A 21,326-nucleotide genomic window follows, 5' to 3' on the forward strand; every position below is an offset into this window, starting at 1 on the left:
AATGCATGGCACACACCCCCGCCCCCCCATCTTCCCCAGCCATCAGGTCCCATTTCTGTGCCATGCCTCTAACCCTCCTTCAACTTATTTTAATAAAAAAGCCTTCTTTTTAAACTATAGCAAACTGTTTTCTACAAATATAGCAAATATTTGCTACAGTTTATACCTTACCTGCACACAGTGCCACAGCATTCATGTTTTAGTTTAAATAAAATCTCCTTTTTAAACTATAGCAAACTGCTTGCTACAAATGTAGCATACAGTTGCAACAGTTTATACCCTGCCTGCATGGAGTGCTATGACACCCATGTTTTAATTAAAAAAAAAAATCTTCTTTTTAAACTGTAAAAACTGCTTGTTACAAATGTAGCAAATGGTTACTACAGTTTATACTCTGCCTGCATGGAGCACCACAGTGCTCAGTTTTAACCACAAACGCAATATCAGTATTTAAAAGACATTATTGCATTAAAAGAGAGAACAGGATTAGCTGATGGCTGATCACTCCCCAGGGCAGTTGCCTCTCTCACCCCCACCTAGCTATACTGATTCTTCTGCAGCATACATATATGTTTATTTTTTAACAATTTTCATTTACTCCAACATTATATACATTGTTGATTTTGTACCTTCCCTTAATTTTCACTCCTCCTCTTGAACATTATTCTGCATGTATTGCTACAAAAAAATTCATTTGTTTCTATATAATTTGCTCCTTCCCTTTTCTAAACATTCCACATATAGTTCTTTTATCTCCTTTACGATATTTAACATTTCAGTTACAGATGGTTTCAGTTTTGATTTCTGTTTTCTAGTATTTTATTGGGGGCAGGCAATAACATTAAACTTTGTATGGCCTTACAATATCTGGGCAAAAAAATAATTTCCTCAGTTACAACCATTTGCTCCTCCAACGTTTCTGACAAAGTACTTTATACACAATACATGCAGAATAATGTATTGGAGGAGTGAGGTTTAAGGAAAGGCAGGAATTGATCAATTTCTGTAAAGCTGAATTGATGATAAATACACAAAATAATATATGTGATGTATAAAGCTTGCAACTGGGAATATGTTAATATTGTTTGCTTTATTTTATATATGTTTGGTGTCAAAGGAAAAATCAAAGATCAATGCAGCCAAGGTTCAGTTAAGGTTCCTTTATTCTTGTACAAGGAGACAAAAATGCAGTTCAGAAGTTTGTCTTCTTCTAATTACTTCATTATTATACTGTTTTGTAAGCCATTGCCCTCTAAGCTGACGTAATAAAATACAACTCTTAGCATTGTTCTAAGACAGGTGTTTACTAAGTTTTTCTGCTGATAAAGCAAGTATAAACTTCCCATGTGAAAATTTCCTAAGATATCAACGTGGCCTCGCTAACTGCCGGTCTGTAACAATTCACTCATATTTCAGTGTTGCAATTAGTGATTCTTTCCTGCTTTGAGCATAAAGCATATTCTGATTTCAGCCTATAATCTTATCTACAGCTGCAGTATGAACAAGGTTATTTGCTTAAGTCTAGTAACATTTCAGAATACTGTATTGTTCCTTTTCCTAACGTTAGCAAAATCATCTGTTTCTCAGTGTATGAACAAGGTCATTCACTGAGCTGACAAGAAGCAAAGTCAGAAAGTACATGCAATTATTTTCAAGCCTGTAGCAGAATAAATGTGTTAACCCTTTTAGGCTTCTAATGCAGCAAGCATAATGCTAATACATATATGAATACATGTTTTACTATATATGTGAATACATATTTCTCTCACATTTCCCCCCTATTAACACTTTTATTCTCTTCAAAAGCATAAACAGTTAATTTCTTCCCCCATCGTCTTCCACGTGGGATTTGCGGTTAGGTAAGTCATAGAGTTTAAACTTCTGAAAGCATTTCATTTTCCAGCAATTTATCAACTTCAGTGTTTTGATACAAGGTTTCAGATACTGACATGTCTATCAATTCTTTAATCAGTTTTTTCATGCAGGGTATGCTACAACACGCACACACTCCCAACAGGAGTATTCCCACACAGACAGCTATTAATATGTTCATTATGAAGCTACCCCACCCCCCAAACAGATTCTGGAAAAAGTCCGTCAGAGGGTTGGGGCCTGGTTTGGTCATAGTCAACAATTGCTGTATCACCTCAAGGTGGTCGTTAATCTTGTGCTGGTAATCAGGGATATATGCACAACATTCTTTTTTGATTAAAGCGCACCACCTCTTGCCGCTAGGGTGAAGCCGAGAGCCATACGAATTTGGAGTACTACAGTTCTCATAGCATTCAGTTCATCAGTTATCAATTCAAGAGCAGAAAAAGTTGCATTACTCATTACTTCGAGAAGTTTGGACAGTTTTTGCAGCTCCCAAATCGATTTTGCTGCTCCATATGCTGGTAATATGCCTGCCCACGATATGACAGCATCACTCAAGTCCATGTGCGTCAGCTTGGTACCCATGGTATGATGGTCCTTCCAGCCCGCCTCGATTCGTCCCAGTGGATTCTCAGGCTTTCTGATAGGTTTCTTGGCTACATCTCAGGTGTTTCAAATATTTCCCTGAGGCAAAACTGCAGTGTGTCGCATGGCCGGAACCAGGTACCCCAAAAAACAACTGCCGGACCAATTCTCAGGTAATCATTTATATGCTTTCTTATTACACACAAAATAACAATCCTCTACCTTAGTAGTTACTTTACTGAGATATGGCTGCCCTGCATGAAACATTTTCCTATCTATTATAGACAGTTGCTTAAAAAGAATAGGATTATGATGTATATCCCTAACAGTCTTTTGCATGGACTCAAGAAATGAGTCATAATTTGAATTACAAACTGTACCCATTTTGTTTGCTTTGGTATAACATTTATAATGTACAGTCTCATAAACCAAGTTTTCCCAGGTTTCATTGACCCCTAGGGGGACCGCAGTCATTAATAACCCTCCGTATGCTGTTGGTATGGCTGTACAAATCCAGCAATTTGAAGCATTAAAAGTCTCAGCATACACACGTGTAATCGCCTGATAAAGTTCGGGTGCCAGTCTATGGGTGACTCATCACGTTTATTCAGTTCAGCTGATGTGGCCGAAAAAAGGATAGGCCACAGCAAAAAGATTATTGTCATCAGTACAATCAACAGGATAACCATGCAATACTTCTGAGGTTGTTTTGCATTCCTGTTTGCTCTAGATTTTGTCATGTTTAGTCTTTTTGTGGAACAGGAAGATTTTTATCTAGCTCATAGATTTTGCAAAGTTTACAGTGTATCAAATGGATCCAAGAGGATTTTTCATCAATCTTGACTGCCGTGGGTGTCGACAAGAGGACCTGGTATGGTCCCTCCCACTTTGGCGAACTCCAATGTTTACGTTTTGTAGTCTTTACCCAGATTCAGTTTTCTGGGACTACTGTCGCTTCCAACGGTTGATTCGACTCTTTACCTGAAACAGAAAACTGCAAAAAGATGTTTTAGTATAATTTTTAAATCCATATGTAGTGAATACCTGGTTGACTAACTGTACCATCCTCCCTGTTCAGACATGGCATTGCCCATGGCTCAACAAAGCTGCATATTTAAATAAATTAGATGGCAATATTGTTTTTTCCTCTTTGGAGATGTACAGTCCTTTCTTGAGGAGTGCTCCTCGCCTTTCCCACTTTTGTTTCTCAGCTCATGTAGTAAGTGTCTGCATTGTTTTTAACATTTCTAAAATCTCAGAAGGTTGTAATTCCTCGTTCAAAAGAAATGCTTCTGAGGCTGCTTGCTTTGCAGCTGTGAGAGCTCTAGCATTACCTTTTGAAATCCTATCTTGTTGCTTGGTATGAGCTATGCATTTACAAATAGCTACTTTTTGAGGTAACTGGATTGATTTTAACAAATCTAAAATAAACTGTGCATGATTAATCGGTTTACCAGTAGATAATACTACTGAGGCCGAAGCCTGCACTGCCATTGAGGCAGCAACTACTGCTTGTACACAGTGGGGCAAAGACCGTGCCACTGGGTCCAGTTGCAATGAATAGTAAGTAATGGGACGTTGCTTGTCCCCATGCTGTTATGTCAACACTGACGTCATATAACCTTGCTTACAATCTACAGTTTGGAAAAAAACGTTTATGATAGTTTGGTAATCCTAAGACTAATGAGGATGCTATCAATTTCAGTTTACATTAAACTAATTCTGCTTCTGGTGTCCATTATATCAAATCTTGTGCTGCCATAGGCTTCTGAAAGATCAGGTTGTTCAACAGTGCAGATTCCAAAGCATAATTTGGGATCCAGCTCCGACAAAAATTAGTCATACCAAGAAAGGACATCATTTCCTTCTTGGTTATGGGTTTTGGTGCTTGTAAGATTGCTATTTTCCTGTCTTTCATAGATTCATAGATTCATAGATTCATACTAGGCTAACCCCCCCCTGAGCCATTTTAAGCCTTCCCATTTTGTATCCCTTGAGACTCAAACTGACCCTTGTGTGTGTGTGCAAACAACACCACCATAACACCCTCACCCCTCCCAACCCCTAATGTCCTACCCTTTTTGGATATTACATATCCAAGGTATTTAACTTGTTTTCTCCAAAGCTGCAATTTGTTTTTGCTTACTTTGTGTCCTTTAACGGCTAAGAATTTTAATAATGTTATAGTGTCTTCCTTACAATCTTGCTGGGTAGGGGCTGCCAGCAGGATATCATCAACATAAAGTAAAATCTGACCACCTTTCGGTGGGGTAAACCCCTCCAAGTTACTTGCCATCTCTTGTGAGAATATCGTTGGACTTTCACAATATCCCTGTGGTAGTCGCGTATATGTATACCGCTTCCCATGAAATGTAAATGCAAACCAATACTGGCTGTCAGGGTGTATTGGTATTGCAAAGAATGCATTGCTAATATCTACCACAGGAAAATATTTGTGTTGAGGCTTCAAATCATTTAATAGGGTATGTGGATCTGGCACTGTAGGTGCCCTTGATATTACTGCGTCATTTACATCTTGCAAATCCTGGACCATACGCCATTCTCCGTTTGCTTTCTTAACTGGAAATAAGGGTGTGTTACATGGTGAATCAGGAGATTCCACCAGTAATCCTTCCTTAAGTAAAGCTGCTATGATAGGTTTAATACCTGCTTCTGCATCTTTTCTTAAGGGTACTGCCTTTCTGTGGTCTAAAGGCTGATTTTGGCCTGATGGTAACTGGTCCTGCTGTGAATAAGTCCTACATCTGATTTCCCTATTGACCAGAGGGTCTCTGGTATGTCTAATAAAGCTTTTTCTTCCTCTTCTAGTAAGAGTGTTTCTCAGCTGCCCTCACTTGACTGCAAGTGTACAGCTGGGTGTGTCTGTGTGCTCCAATTTAATTTCTGTCTATGTACTCCTTGTTCTGACAGTTCTAATTCTGTCTGCTTTTCCCATTTTGTGACTTTTTCTCCTAGGTCTGCCCATTTCACATCTTTGTCTTTAGTTAAACTAACATGTGGTAATCAATTTGATTTATAAAGTGCAAAGAACTCCTGGGGCAATGAACAGCTAACTACACTGTTCCCTTTCATGTCCCAGTACAGATTACGCAATACTAATCTGTTTGCACGGTTTTAAACAATTTTTGCTCATATTCTTTGTCAGGTCCTGGTGTATTACAGTGCAACAGGTGTTGTACATCAATGCAAAGGGAGGGGAACTTACTGATAGCCACATTCACTAACTCTTCAGTTATTGCCCCAGGACCGGTCGTAACCAAGTCCTGGCTATACCAATAAAATGTTTTACCCTCCGATTGCACTGCAAAAGTGTTCATTTGTCATTGTGCTCCCATACCCTGCATGGTTGGAACTACTGCTATGCCAAATAGTTGCATAAGATCTCTGCCCAAAAGGTTCACTGGGCATTTTGCAGAAACAACAATTTTGCTTTTCTGGGTTCATCCTGAAACAGGATCTGTTATTGCAATACTATGGGAGAGAGGCTCCCGATACAGCTGTCCATTAGCTGCTTTCACCAAAATGTAATCATGTGACTCTGACTTCTCTGGTAGTTTGGAGGGTGTACCAGGGTTCGTAATGCCCCTGAGTCACACAGAAACTTGACTTCCTTCCCCTGTACCAGGAGTGTAACTTCTGGTTTCGTGTCTGCCAAATAGAGCTCCAAGCTCAACAAGGCTAAGTCTAATATTTCATTTTCTTTGCTATCGGTAGCTTCCTGCACTTCCTCTATTTCTCCTATGACATTCTCTGCTCTCTCTATCACATTCTCATTTGTCCTTTCTTCGTTATTTATCGGTAGCTTCCTGCACTTCCCCTTATTTCTCCTATGTCATTCTCTGCTCTCTCCATCACATTCTCATTTGTCCTTTCTCCGTTATTCCCATCTAGTGATTCCTGACTACCATATAGTCAGTCCTCACCTTCTTCATTCTTATCCTTCATTGCTGCCTTCTTATTTTTCTTGCAATCCTTTGCCATATGTCCCTTTTTACTGCATTTAAAACATTCACCCCTTTTCTTTCTCCTTTCAAAGTCCTCTGATCACTGATCAGATTGCTTATTTCCCTGGGCATTCTTCTTGCCCTTCTTTCCGGACTGTACTAAATAAACTTCTCCATCATCTACAGCGAATACTTGGGCTTTCTTTTTCTTTTTGTTATTAAAATGCCTTTTGGCATGCCTAGCATATTCAAGCAGTGACTGTAATCTGCTTGTGCGATGATCTACCATATGCTTCGTAATAAAACTACTTATGGGTGCAATACTGCCTTTTAAAAATGCATTCTTTAACTGCTGTTCATATGGGGAATCTCTTGTCTGGTCTTCAGGAGCCTGCATTCCACAATGGCTATTAAAACATTCTATTAATCTGGCATAATACCTATCAACAGTTTCACCTTCTTGTTGGATGCATTGATTAATGCAAGTCCAGTCTGCCCTAGGTTTCCATTTTTCAGAAATTCGGTCTGTTAGACCCTTCACTCTGTTGTCTAACTCTGCGCTGTTATGTGGGAGGGGCTTAAGCGCAGCGTCATGGGGATTCCAGTTGCCACTGATCATGTGCCAATCTGGATCTACTATTTGTCTAACAACTTTTTCTGAGCATTTTTCTAGTTTAACATTAAATTCATATTTATTAACCCATTTCGTGTAGTATTTAATGTTATCGGCACGTCATAACCGCATGTATTCTGCGTCTTCAGTTAACAGCGGATTTTGGGGTTGTTTTGTACATTTATTACCCATTTTGACCTAACCTTATGAATGTTACGTAACCCTTCCTGTTTTTTAACGTGGTACCACGAAGATTTTATAGTCCCTTCAGACTACCTGCCTACTTATTCTGCTTCCCTGATCTATGACAAGATAGCAATTTTTCTGTCCCTGGATTTACATAAAAAATCCTGACTGAACAAATACAATCAAGTCCCTGATCTAAAACAGAAAAAAGTAGAATCCCCTTACCTGAGCCTCAGCAATTGATCACCCTGGTCCGATTGAAACCTGCTGGTCAGCCGCAGATCAGAAAGTGGCCGGCCTCTGTTTATACGACAATTCAGTTGGAGGTCTTTTCAAATAAGAAGAACCATTTTGGTAACTTCTTCCGTATGGATTTCAGCCACCAGGCCTGTCTGATCCAGGTCAACCAAGAGGCTTCCGGTCAAAGAAGGACCAACTTGTCAAAGGAAAAATCAAAGATCAATGCAGCCAAGGTTCAGTTAAGGTTCCTTTATTCTTGTACAAGGAGACAAAAATGCAGTTCAGAAGTTTGTCTGACATTATACAGGAAATACTTCATTATTATACTGTTTTGTAAGCCATTGCCCTCTAAGTTGACGTAATAAAATACAACTCTTAGCATTGTTCTAAGACAGGTGTTTACTAAGTTTTTCTGCTGATATAGCAAGTATAAACTTCCCATGTGAAAATTTCCTAAGATATCAACGTGGCCTCGCTAACTGCTGGTCTGTAACAATTCACTCATATTTCAGTGTTGCAATTAGTGATTCTTTCCTGCTTTGAGCATAAAGCATATTCTGATTTCAGCCTATAATCTTATCTACAGCTGCAGTATGAACAAGGTTATTTGCTTAAGTCTAGTAACATTTCAGAATACTGTATTGTTCCTTTTCCTAATGTTAGCAAAATCATCTGTTTCTCAATGTATGAACAAGGTCATTCACTGAGCTGACAAGAAGCAAAGTCAGAAAGTACATGCAATTATTTTCAAGCCTGTAGCAGAATAAATGTGTTAACCCTTTTAGGCTTCTAATGCAGCAAGCATAATGCTAATACATATATGAATACATGTCTTACTATATATGTAAATACATATTTCTCTCACATTTGGCTATGTTGTTGTTCTTCTTTCGGTTTTTCCCGGTTAGGGGTTGCCACAGCGGAACTCTGGTCCGCTAATGATTGGCAGTAGATTTTTACGGTGTCGAGGTGCCAGCCCAACGCCCAACCTTCAACAAAGGCGCACCCATTCACGCATGTCTTTTGAATACCACTTGACCGTGGGGAGGACATGCAGACTCCACACAAAAGGCGCTCCAGCCGAGAATCGAACAAAAAAAACCTTTAGCTGTGAGGCGACAAGACTACCACTGCACCACCACGGCTTATATGTTTGCCTATGTCTTAAGAGATAATTCAGTAAAGGTATTAAAAATAAAAATTACTATGTGTGGAATTTTTAAAATCAGCCATATTGTTACATTCCCAAAAAAACAAAAAACATGTTTCCATTTATCTCTGTCTTTACTATCACACCTCCTGCATTTGTTGTCTACTTGGGGAAAAAAATTCTCAGAATTCTGCTTAAAGTTTAAAAATACCTGTGTAAAAACTTTCAACCAAAAATGCTAACCCTTTAGACCTTGTTGCATACTTAGAAGCCATACATACATCTTCCTATTGTTCTTTTGTATAGCGCCCTTCCAGACTCTCTTCTGATTGGGTCTTATAGCTATCATGCAATATTTTATGTATACTGCATAAAAGTAATAATGAAAATGTGATTATGGTTTGTTTTATTTCTATTACTGTATATGTACCTGTGTCACATTTTTGAAAAAAATGTCATGTTTAATAAAGATATTTAAAAAATGCTGAAGTCTTGTTGCAGTTAATTAGGCATACAGTACTTCTTCAAGGAGTTGGTTAGAGTTTTGAAACATGGATTCAGACTGCTGTTCCTTTGCATCAGCTTCATTAAAGCCCTCAGCATTATTTTGCAAAGAAAGAAAATGTGGACTGGTAAGGAGAGGGGATAGTTATTGGAAAATAACTTTATTTATTTATTGATTGATTTGTTTATTTGTTAACCAAGTAAGTGAACTGGTTTAAAGACTACTTCAGCCAAGATCCATCCCTGATAAAAATGTCACAGAGTACACACACACATATATATATATATATATATATATATATATATATATATATATATATATAGATCTATTATTTTCAAATCCTGAACTGCCAGTAGACCAAACCACAAAAGACCGAGCCCAGAAACATGAACAATCAAAATCCTGGAACATTACAAACTCGAATCTCAGAACACCGACATGTAATGCAAGTTAAATGGCAAGTGGCTTAATACTGCTCTGTGTCTTTAAGATTCGCTGGTAAGTATGTAAAACATATGGTGGAGTTTATAGTCTAAGGTCATGGTATCTGTGGAGACGTTTATGGTGTTTCAAAGTGTAAAACAGGTGAAGAAGTGCTATGCAAGTTTAACTTTACATAGTGGCGATTAATTTAACAGACTTTGCTGCTTAAAATGATATGTGATGTTTTTCTGAAGTGGAAGGGTGTAGTGTGTGCAGTGTTCTGTATGTAGACTGAACCTGTTAAGAAAGAAGTGTATTATAGCGATCGCTAGAATTTATCCTTGTTCTAACATTAGTGCAATCTCAGAGTTGGTATACTTAATTTGTAGGGAGTGTGGGGGGTGTAACCCCCCCCTGCTAAAGTGAAGAAGAAATAAATAGTTGTTTTTATTATCATTGTAGTTTGTAACATTTTGGGATTGTGATTGTTCATGTTTCTGATCTCAGTCTTTTGTAGTTCAGTCTACTGGCAGTTCGGATTTGAAAGCAGACATATATATATATATATATATATAGAGAGAGAGAGAGAGCACACACAGTCACCCATGATACAATGTAGATTGTATAATCTGCATTCGGTGAGTATATAAGATGCACTTTAAGGACTGCAGCATAAATAAATATTCTTCAGACATCACTGAAAGCTTTAAAACTAATATACACATGTAGCCTTGTAACATGTTAATGTTACAACTAACCTAAAATATTAATTGCATGTACACACTGCAGACATGTCCTCCCATTTTGTAAAACAAATAACAATGTATGCAATTTACATGTCTACACTGTAGTATTTAACACCTGGAGTACACTACATCGAGACGGTGACATTAGTTAAAGACCACCCTAACAAAAATTAGATGGGGGCTGTTTCCTCTTCATTGAGTCATACTTCTCACTGACTCAGATTGCTTCTTTGACACTCATTAATACTTACTGCACTATCTCACTGTTGATCTAATAATCCATACTATCAAGCTCATAATCAAGTTGGTGTATTTCTCCTCCTCTGTCTTCATAGTCTTTTTGTCCATATTCTCAAATAAGCCAAGCACAGTTTTGTTTGGACCAACTAAACATTACATCTTATGCTCCTTGTCTGATGTCAGTATTTCTCTTCTCAAACACAAACCCATTAAACCAAACTTCTAAGTATTATTATTTTATTCTCTCTCAGATCTTGTAATACCAACAGCCTTTCTAAATCCATTTCATTTGCCTTTTTACATCTGTCTTACATCAGCACTACCTTATAACTTTCAGTGAATCTTCAAAAAGGCTGAACCCCCCCCCCCTCCACATAATCATACCATTTAGAGAAAGGTCCTCAGAATAAAGAAGACCAAAATCCAGACGGGAGCAATCAAAAGGAGACACCAAACATTAGCGCTTTAATTCCACTTTAATTGTACACTACAACTTCTCCAGAAAAACGTTTTACAAAATGTATAGAAACCATGGAAGCATTTAAACCATCATCTTCCTCATCACATGATACTACCTAAACAATAAAATACAAAAATGAGTGAATAAAATTTATCAATGAACATGTCCAAGAACCAGAGCAACCAATCAAAAACGACCTGGAATTTAAAGGGCTAGTTCCTATTAAGTTGTTATCATGTGATGAGGAAGATTTTCTTTCAAATAGTTCTATAGTTTTTATGCATTTTGTTAAACATTTTTCTGAAGAAGTTCTGGTGTATAATTAAAGTGGAATGAAAGCGCTAAAGTTCAATATCTCTTTTTAATTGCTGCCATCTGGATTTTGGTCTTCATTAGTTCATTTTTGGACTTTTTGTTGTTGAGGTCCTCAGAATATATTTATACAGTGAATAATGACTTACTCAACACTAACTTCCTTTCTTTCAAGCCCAGATCCTGACTCGGCCTATAGACACCTCATTAACAGCCTGCATAACCTACAAAACAAATACTTCCCACCTATTTATTTATTTGTTTATTTATTTATTTTCATTTGTTGCCCCAGGAAGTGTAAATTCCCTTTTCAGCATAGTCCCACAGAGAAAACCTCCATTGTTACAATGTAATACAAGATGCAATGTAGATTACCACAGGTAAATTAAACATCATTATCTTTCACAGTGCCGTATTAGAAAATGATACACAGTAGCATAATGAATTGGTTCACATCATTAAAAAGCATATTGAATAAAAGTATAATTCATACTAGTACGATCACAATACTGGACACTCCCACCCAGTCACATGACATCAGCTCATTCTACTGTTAATAGTGAGAACCTAGCAAAGGCCCACCCCTTTAACTTGTGCATATTGAATTATCTCATTATCTTCTGCCTCTTCACTTTCTACTAAAAAAAAAAAAAAAAAAAAAAACTGTTTTCTAAATTTCCTGGAACTAGTGTAGCCCAGATAGAGACTTGCTGTATCCTGGACTTTTGCTAGCAGTGCTCTTCAATTTTTTTCCCTCAGATCTGCTAGTTCTCTGCTCTCCTGCACTTTTATTAGCCTATTAGTCTAGCTCTTTAAACTACTCCCGGTGCCAGAAAGTCTGATCTTCAAACTTTCCCTTAGAACTAGCTGGATTGTCAGTAGTAGCACTAATATCTGAATCCCTGTGACTAGCACTTGCTATAAAACCTGATGGAAAGCACTAGGAAGCCTTAAACTAATACAAGCACTCGACTGTCCATGTTAATAAGGAGAAGTTAATCGTAGGCTCTAAACAGCCTATAATTGCAATGTACCCTGCCAAGGTAAGGGAAAACAGCTCCTGTACTTTACAAAAGAAACACTAAACCAGGAATGTCCAACGGTCAGCTTCCAGTGATTTCTCCTGTCCACCTGGTGAATCTGGGCATACCAGGGCAATGCAGCAATTGTCTCATGTACACAGACAACCTTCTCCTCCTACCACCCAACACTACAACCTGCGAGAGATGCACTTACATAGCCAAACTGGAAGCAAAGCTCTCTCCACCCAAGATTGTGCTACACAGTCAAGAGGAGAAGGTTAACACCTGCACTACACGTCAAGCAACACATAGCCCTTCAAAACTCACGCATCCAACATTCACACATAGTAACACTAAACCCACTTATGCAGAGGCCCTTAAAATTAACCTGCCCGAGCAACAAGGACCTCCGAAGCTGAAACGCAAACAAACACAAATCATAACCAAACTGTCACATAGCTCACAACACCAATGTGCCAGTCAACAACAGCCCCTAAGGCAAGACACCGTGCCCAACACTTTAGTCATAGGTGACTCTATAGTCAGACACACTGATGTCCCACTCATTAGGCTGAACAAGGAGAAAATTACAGTCAGCTGCCTATCGGGTGCCAGGATCCGCCACATCACCCATGCACTCAAGTCACTCCACAACAAGTACAAATAAGACTCTGTCATTGATTATGTTGGAGTGAATGACTTGAGACGTACCTCTCTGGACTACAGGAAAAGAGACATGGAAGAGCTCTCAGATCATGTGGCCCAGGCAAGTATGACCCTAGCCCTGAGTAGCATCCTGCCATCACCGAGAATGATATCACAGTATAAGGACAAAATGACTGACTTCAACAATTAGCTAAGTTTCTGGTGTCATTCAAAGGGGATCTGGTATATGTCTGCCTGGGATGACATGATCGACAGACCACAATGCTTTGCCAGAGATGGTCTGCACCTGTCACCCCAGGGATTCAGGCTACTGGCTAAGGCTCTTGCCACCCCTATAGTGCATTTTTTAGGCAAGGCTCAAAGGACAAAACCACCACCATAACAGATATAAGCATGCAAAATCTGAAGGTAATGCTACTCAATGCTAGAAGTCTAAAACTCAAAATGCACTCTCTCGAGGCACTTCTAAAAATGGAGAACATTGATATCTGTGCAGTAACTGAAATCTGGTTCAAGGCTCCAGAGAGCACCCCTGCAATACCAGGCTACAACTCTTACTAAACTTTTCGGCCACCAAACCAGGACCAAAACACTAAAGGCGGAGGAGTGTCCATATTTACCAAGGATATTCACACCTCCAGGCTAGTTGCCCAACACAATGCATCTGAAATTCTACAGGTACAACTAATACTAGGTAAGACTGCAATCCAAATTGTAGCTTGCTACAGATCCCCGACCATGCCCCAAGATTCTCACTACACCTTTCTAAACATACTGGAAAATATTAAGATACAACCAAACACCCTAATACTGGGTGATTTCAACTACCCTGAAATTAACTGGGAAAACTATTTGGGCACCAACACCTTAGCCCAATGACTCTTGGAATTCATAAATTCCAATGCCCTGGATCAACTAATCCATAGTCCAGGCAGGGGTTCAAATATCCTAGACGTGGTCATTACCAGCATGGGAGATCGATGCTCCACGCCAGTGGTCACCCCCTCATTGGTCAGGTCTGACCATAAGCTAATCACCCTTGATGTCCACATCCCACCCCCACCCCACCCCAGTAGAGAAGCCTCCATAAAAAACTTCTCCAAATCTAACTTCATGCTACTCAAGTCAGAAGTGGCAAACTTCATGACAACCATGCAGACGGGAACTGAAAGTTTGACTGCTGAATCCTACACTAAGGCACTGTATGAGTACATCCACTCATGCATGAATCGTGCCATTCCAAATAGAACCAAGATGCTCTCCTCCAAAAAAAAGAAGCCAATCTGGTGGTCCCTGCCATATACAAACTATACAACAGAAGGAAGAAACTGTTGCAGAAAAGAGGAAAATCCCAGGATGCAAAATACTCCCCTCACCAGCCTCAGTAAGAAGCTGAGATCCATAATAAAATCCTCCAAAGCTAGTTACAAAAATAAAATTGCCAAAGATTCCAAGGACAACCACAAGGCATTCTATAGTTATGTCAAGACTCTAAATGGCAATGCTCAGATCTGTTCTGAGCTACAACAGAATGACATTCAATATACTGATCCCAAGGATATTGCCAATATCCTAGCAGATCGATTCAGTGCCAACTTCACCCCCCTCTCCACCCCTAAAGGGCCCAGCTCAATACCAAAAGATTGCCAAATTCCAGTAATCATGGCCACACAGGGTGTCTATGAGTAAACGTATAAATAGCTGCATTAAAGTGGAAGATAGTCAAGTTATTCAGATTGCTTTACTTTAATGTGCACTTTAGGGGATAGAGAGGAGTAAAAGTATAAAGTTAAAGGTAAACAATGCTAGTTGTGGACAGTAGTGTCAGTAAGTGTTAGTTTAAGAGCAGAGATATAGCAATATTTACAAGAGATTTACATGCTTAATTTGATATAACGTTTCAAGTTTTTTATGTGTCTTTTCGAAATGTATATACAGGTCAGATTTTAGGTTTTCATCTAATGTAATGCCAGTCAGCTTAATATTTGTAACCCTTGGACTTCCTCAATTTGTCTTTTGTTTTAGGATTTGATTTTGAACTCCAGATTCATGTCTGTGTGAGATTTAAAGCAGTCTTTTTATATGGTTTACCAGAACTTGGGAGCTTCAGTGGATGAGGAAGACTCTTAATTAATTGTTTGAATTTTAGACAGTTTGGCAGCTACGCAGATGAGAATCATCATCTGTATACTAAATTAAGAATGCATGCATGGAGGCTCTGTAAAAGATATTAAATATTATGGATCCCAAGAAAGTCATTGAGGTACCCCAACAGTGACTGGAATAAAGGAAGATGGACATGATTGCCTTTTTACAGCTTGGCATCTAGTGCTTAAATAACTTTAAAATCACTAGAGAATGGTGTGTGTGACACCAATATACTGTAATTTTTGGAGTATTTTGTCATGTGAAACAGTGTGAAAAGCCTTTGACAGATCCAGGAATAGCGAAGAAACCATTTTGCCATTTCTTTTATTAAGGTTAATGGTACTGACAAAGTCCAAGAGGCAGTTGCTAATTATGTGGTTTGATCTAAATCCATGATGTGAGAAGGTATTACTATTTTTGAGGTGTTGGAACAGTTAACTGTGAATATATTTTTCTACATTTTTTGATAAAAGAGGAAGGCATGTAGTTTGACAGTGCTGAAGGCATTCCTCCTTTATGTGAGGGCAGGATGTGAGATGTGTATAGATATAAATACTCAACAGAGAATCTTTAATGTCCCAAGATCTACTTTAACTACTAAAATCCAAGAATCTCATTTGCAAAATTTGGAAAAAAATATCAATCTCATGAATTTAGAGGCCAGTACATCAAGTACAGAAACCAAGTAAAAAAAATATTAAAAGAAAAGCCATTTTCTACAAAGGAAATCAACCCAGTCTACTTTATAATCCACAGAAATTATGATCCACAATAATTTTTTGGGCAAACCCAAAAAGTTTCAGATTAGTCACACTTTTAGACCAGAGGACTTTAAATCTGAATTCATAAACAATACTCATGTTTCCAATTTATCTGGGAACCCCTCCTTCCCATTTCCCAATGATTCCATCCTCTTCCATTTTCTCTTTAAAGGACATCACTAAAACAAACCTAAAAGCTGTTAGACAATCTTCCTGATCACAGTAATCTTAGTAATGACAATATTTTCCCTGTTTCCTATACATTTGCAAAGATGTCATCTCCTACCCACTATTTCACCATTTTGCCTGTCTTATGCCAGGGCCTTCACCCTTTACCATGGAAAGAAGCCACTGTGATCTCCCATTACAAAAAAAAAATTCACTTTATCTTGCAATTCCTCAGATTATGGGGAAGTCATGTTACTTGTAGGCCTGGCAAAGTTAGTAGAAAAGTTTGTCACTGATAAAGCCTATGATCACATAGATAAAAATAATAGCCTTACCAGATACCAGCATGGGGGATCATACAAGGAAAATCACACATATTGCTCTCCTAGCTGTCACCAGGTCAATTTTATAGCAATGAGTGATGGCCTACTGACAAAAGTCTTAGTCGCAGAACTTAAAAAATCCTTCAGCCTAGTCATAATCTTCTCATCAGTTCTCTTGTAGGATTATAGCCTGGCTCTGCGGTGCTGATAGATGTAGCCCTAATAGTGAGCAGGATTCAGTCAGTGGCCTCAACACGAGAGGAGCCATGCAGTTAGGGGCAAGAGTGAAGTGGTGTACATCACACTCACTTCTTCTGGGGATGGTGGAATATACGTGCATGCAGAGTGGTGCAATTTCCATGGTGAAGACCAGAGAAACCACAACTTGTGTTGTGGGGGAGCAGGACTGTTTGAAAGGAATGCCCCTTAGGGAGTAAGAGGACATCCCCTACAGTCACCCCATTGCATGTTCCCCTAGTGCCTTGATGGGTGTACCTGGCTAGGGGTCTGGAGTGAAACCACCCTTGATGGTTGCATCAGTGATGACCACTCTTATTCAGGTATAACCTTTTGAATGGAACTAATCAGCTGATACGCAGAAAGGGTTTTTGGTTGGCATGAAACAGGGGTAAAAAATGCAAAAAAAAGTCTCTTGTCTTATTTGCCTTTGACCATGTTATCTTGTCTTAGTTCAGAAGGTAACTATCCAGTAGATCCTTATGGTAATATTTATTTATTTATTATTTATTTATTTCCAGTTTGATAACCGGGGAGGTCCACTGGGCTCAAAGGGTCCATTTTCAGTGGAGACCCAGGGAGAAAAGCTCCACATTAAAAACAATTGCACAAATTAAACAATTAAAAACAAGCAAGCAAGAAATTATACATTTGTTCAAACTGCATAGAATAATCCAAAAAAAACCACATACATATGAAATACATAAAATAATAGTTAAATGAGAAGTAGTGGAATGAGTAGGAGAAAAGAATAAAAAAGACAGGTAGAGGAAAAGAAGAAGAACTAGAGGAAGATTCAATTTACGTTCAAGGTCAAAGAGTCATTTGCATGTAGAGCCATTTACAGACAGTAGGGATGGGAACATACATACAGCATTTACACAGAGTGTATACAGGGGAGAAAAATGTTATCTTGTCTTAGTTCAGAAGGTGACTATCCAGTAGATCCTTATGGTAATACTAAGCTTCAACCTGTCAGCAACTTTCTCCATATAATTCAGAGATCCACAAGTCTTTGTTCTAGTCCCACTGCTTTTCAACAGTTTCCTAACACCTTACTCTCTGGCCTCCATCTCTCAAATCTCATTCTCCATACAGTTGATCTTGTTATCTGTAGGTCATGCAAAATTTTGAATACCATCAAAAATAATCTTCTTCATGATATTTGTGGTTTCCTAACTGGGCAGTTTAGTAAACAAATGATTTTTAAGTGGAAAATGAAATATAGTCATGATCTTTGCTATATATTCAGTATTCCTTTCTCGCCCATTCCTGTCTTGCAAAGACAATCCTGTTAAATTAGACTTTTAACAATCTGAGAATTTTTCATGATGTTTACTTTCAGTTTATTACCATAAACCACCCAAATGTCACAATACATAACAATTGCAAACTCTCCACATTTCTTGCCCTATCAATGTCTGAGAATCCATATGGAAATGTATTCTCTAAGAATACCTAGAGTAGGCACTTCTTCTCCTTGCCTAAGCCTACTAAGCAAAAAGTCTCTCATGTCAAGTCTAATCAGCTAGGCAGATTTATTCTTTTTCCCTTCAAATGACAACACTACTTCACCTCTACTACTAGTACTACTACTAGTGCTATTATTGCTACTAGAACTACTACTGCAACTACTACTACTATAACTACTACTACTATTACTACTACTATGACTATTACTGCTGCTACAACTACTACTGCTACTACTAATGCTACTACTACTAATGCTACAACTACTAGTACTGCTACTACTATTACTACTACTACTGCTTCTGCTACTATTACTAATACTATAAATAGTAGTACTATCGCTACTACTGCAACTACTACTACTCCTGCTACTAGTACTCCTACTACTACTACTAATATGACTACACGTCCTACTGCAGCTGCTATCACTGCTGCTACTAATACTACTAATACTACTACTATTACTACTGCTGCTACCATTACTACTGCACCTCCATTATTACTACTACTGCTGATACAACTATTAGTACTACTGCTGCTACTGCTATTAGTACTGCTACTGCTGCTTTTACTACTACTGAACCTGTATTACTACTACTACTACTACTGCTACTGCTACAATTACTACCACTGCTGCTGCTATAATTACTACTAGTACCAATACTGCTACTATTACTACAACTATTACTACTACAAATATTAATACTACTACTGTTACTATATTACTACTCTCTCTAGTGTGCTAACTGACGATATGTAAAACAAGGCATTAATCATTCTTTTTTTGCCATTATATTTAAAATTCTTTAATTTATTTCACCAGATTTACTTCTGACTTCCTCAGATCCCAATCCAAACATGCCATCCTACTCTCAAGAGCCTCACCTCCTTAGTTAATTCAAGCCATTCAGTGCAGAAATCCTTGATGGTCTTCTCATACTTCCATATGTTTCCTGAAGATTCAACTAGCTGAAGGTTCAACCAGATAAAAACAAGGGCCAAGCCTTCAGTTAATATATACCGCATAGCCTCCCTCCACCTCCTACTCAAATATACTAATTCTGTGGTCATACAACTACAAGGAAAGGAGACGCACTGAATTACTGCTAATGTACAAATAGAAATTGTATTATCAGTGATTTTTTAATGAAACAGTGATCAACTTCTACATTAGGGAAGTTAAATCACCAGCTTAGAACCTTGTCCAATTAACGTGTGATAAACAGCAGGGTAACACTGTCTTACAGTCATTAGAAACAGTGAACACACACATTGTTTTTAAAGTAAACTACAACTTCTCCTCTAACAAACAGCCTGCTGTTCTTATTCCTCCTGCCCTTATCACCTACGCCAACTCCTCCTTTCCCACTTCCTCTCACTACACTTATCTTATAGTCTTCATGTACCCACATCAACCTTCTCTTACACAACCCTTCTCAAACTCAGCAACTTTCTTAATATGAAACCTTTGGAACTCCCAGTCAGTTACAGGAATTGTACTTCACTAATGAGAAGAATAGTTGTAGTTTTTGTCTTTGAAAATAGGTTCTGTTCCATCTTCTTCTGCTATATATATTACTCTGTGTTGCTGCCTGCTTACTAATTTGCCGGTGCATGTATTTATTTTGTCTGACTTAGTCATTTACTACTTGTGTCAAACTGATTCCGATTGCATAAACTACTATCTGTGTGTTATAGTTAAAGCATTATGTTAGTCTTCTAGGGTGGGGCTGGAATGGTGTTTAGTTGTTCAATTTACTGCTCCAATTATTAAACAATAAACAAGTAAATAAACAGAGAAGGTAAAGGTGAAGGCATAGTTTTCATTATGGCGGTAATTAAAACAGTGCCATAGACAGCAGAGCAGGGATGCCCTCTTAAATGTAAGATGTTTTAAGATGCTGAATGAAATAAGGAACAAGAAATGAGCTCTTAATGGTTACTCACTGGGGAGGTGAAGATTAGTTGAAATGTACTGGGAAAATGGATGAATAATAGAGGATTTTGTGAGAAACCTGTGTATGGGGTAAGGGTATAGTCTGAGACATTGATTCCCAGATCAAGGGCATTTGCCTGAGTGCAGAAGACTAGTCAAGCAGCCTGCCAAATATTCCATATGAGTGGCAAAGCCCCCACCAGTCCCCATGCAAAAGATAGATCAGCTTATGCCAAGTAATATGACTAACTCTGAGAACAGCAGACCTCTGTATATGACATATTAACTAAAGTAGGCTGCTGTTTGGCCATTTTGGGTCAATTTAGCTAGTTTTATTGACTCAGGAACTGATGGTCTAAACTGTACTCGTAAGAAGAATCTAGTGGAAATAGTTACAGTGTTACACAGTGAGCAGTTTAAGAACAGAAAATGTGATGGAATAATGTGCAAGTGCTCTGACTAATGCAGCAAAATAAAAGACCTGGGAATATGTAATAAAAATGAGATTGAGGGTTCGCTTATTAGCAGACAGCATAAGAACATACCATCTAAACTATGCTCAAGACATTGTAGCTCTCTCTGAATCTGAGCAACAGACTAGGCTCAACATAAGAAGCTGCAAAATATTTTTTTATCCCCATCAGTTGAAAGTAACTTTATAAGCATGATTCCCACACCCTATTTTTTATCTGGGTTTGGCAAGCAGCTCTCACATATCCACATGCAGGAGACTTTGCCTTTGTAAACCAGAACTTAATATAATCACTTATTAATAACTATACCTTTGGGTAAGGAGTGAATCAGCCAAAGTATATTTCTGTCAATTACAAATTTTTGAGTACTTGATCTGTCTGGATACATAAAGACTAAGGAAAACTGAAACTTATATTCCTTTATGAATAAACAGAATGATTTGCTGGAGGAAGTTATGGGGATACCATAGAAATGGGAGTTAAATGCATGACACTGTGTGTTTCTATTGGTTGTTTTGGACCATTACCAGTGGGAGTGGGGGGCCCTTGAGCCAGCCTACCTGTCCTGTAGAGTGACCTCAGCACAAGAGCTGTAGTAATTGGTTGTTTGGATGGCTATACTACTCAGACAAAGCTCCTCGGTCCAGCAGTGGTCTATTGCAGAGAGAGAGAACTACAGGACTCTTCTCTATTTTATTTTTTGTTTTTTTTTTTTTCAATCTGGAATAGCTTCTCTAGCTAACTTAAAACAAGCTTAAACTGTTTTTTAGCTGTTTGCTGCATTATTTTAAAAAAGTGCACTTAAGGTTACTTTGTTTGTTT

The 21,326-nt window shown here is 38.3% G+C and overlaps 1 protein-coding gene across 2 annotated transcripts in view; it reads left to right on the forward strand.

Annotated features, from left to right (window-relative positions):
• HPGDS (hematopoietic prostaglandin D synthase) overlaps positions 1-21,326 on the forward strand; it is a 648,072-nt gene that overhangs the window by 290,159 nt on the left and 336,587 nt on the right. The window lies entirely within an intron of this gene.

The sequence above is a fragment of the Protopterus annectens genome, chromosome 2.part0, assembly GCF_019279795.1.
Source record: "Protopterus annectens isolate FY-2018-M chromosome 2.part0, PAN1.0, whole genome shotgun sequence".
In the NCBI taxonomy this organism is placed as follows: Eukaryota; Metazoa; Chordata; order Ceratodontiformes; family Protopteridae; genus Protopterus; species Protopterus annectens.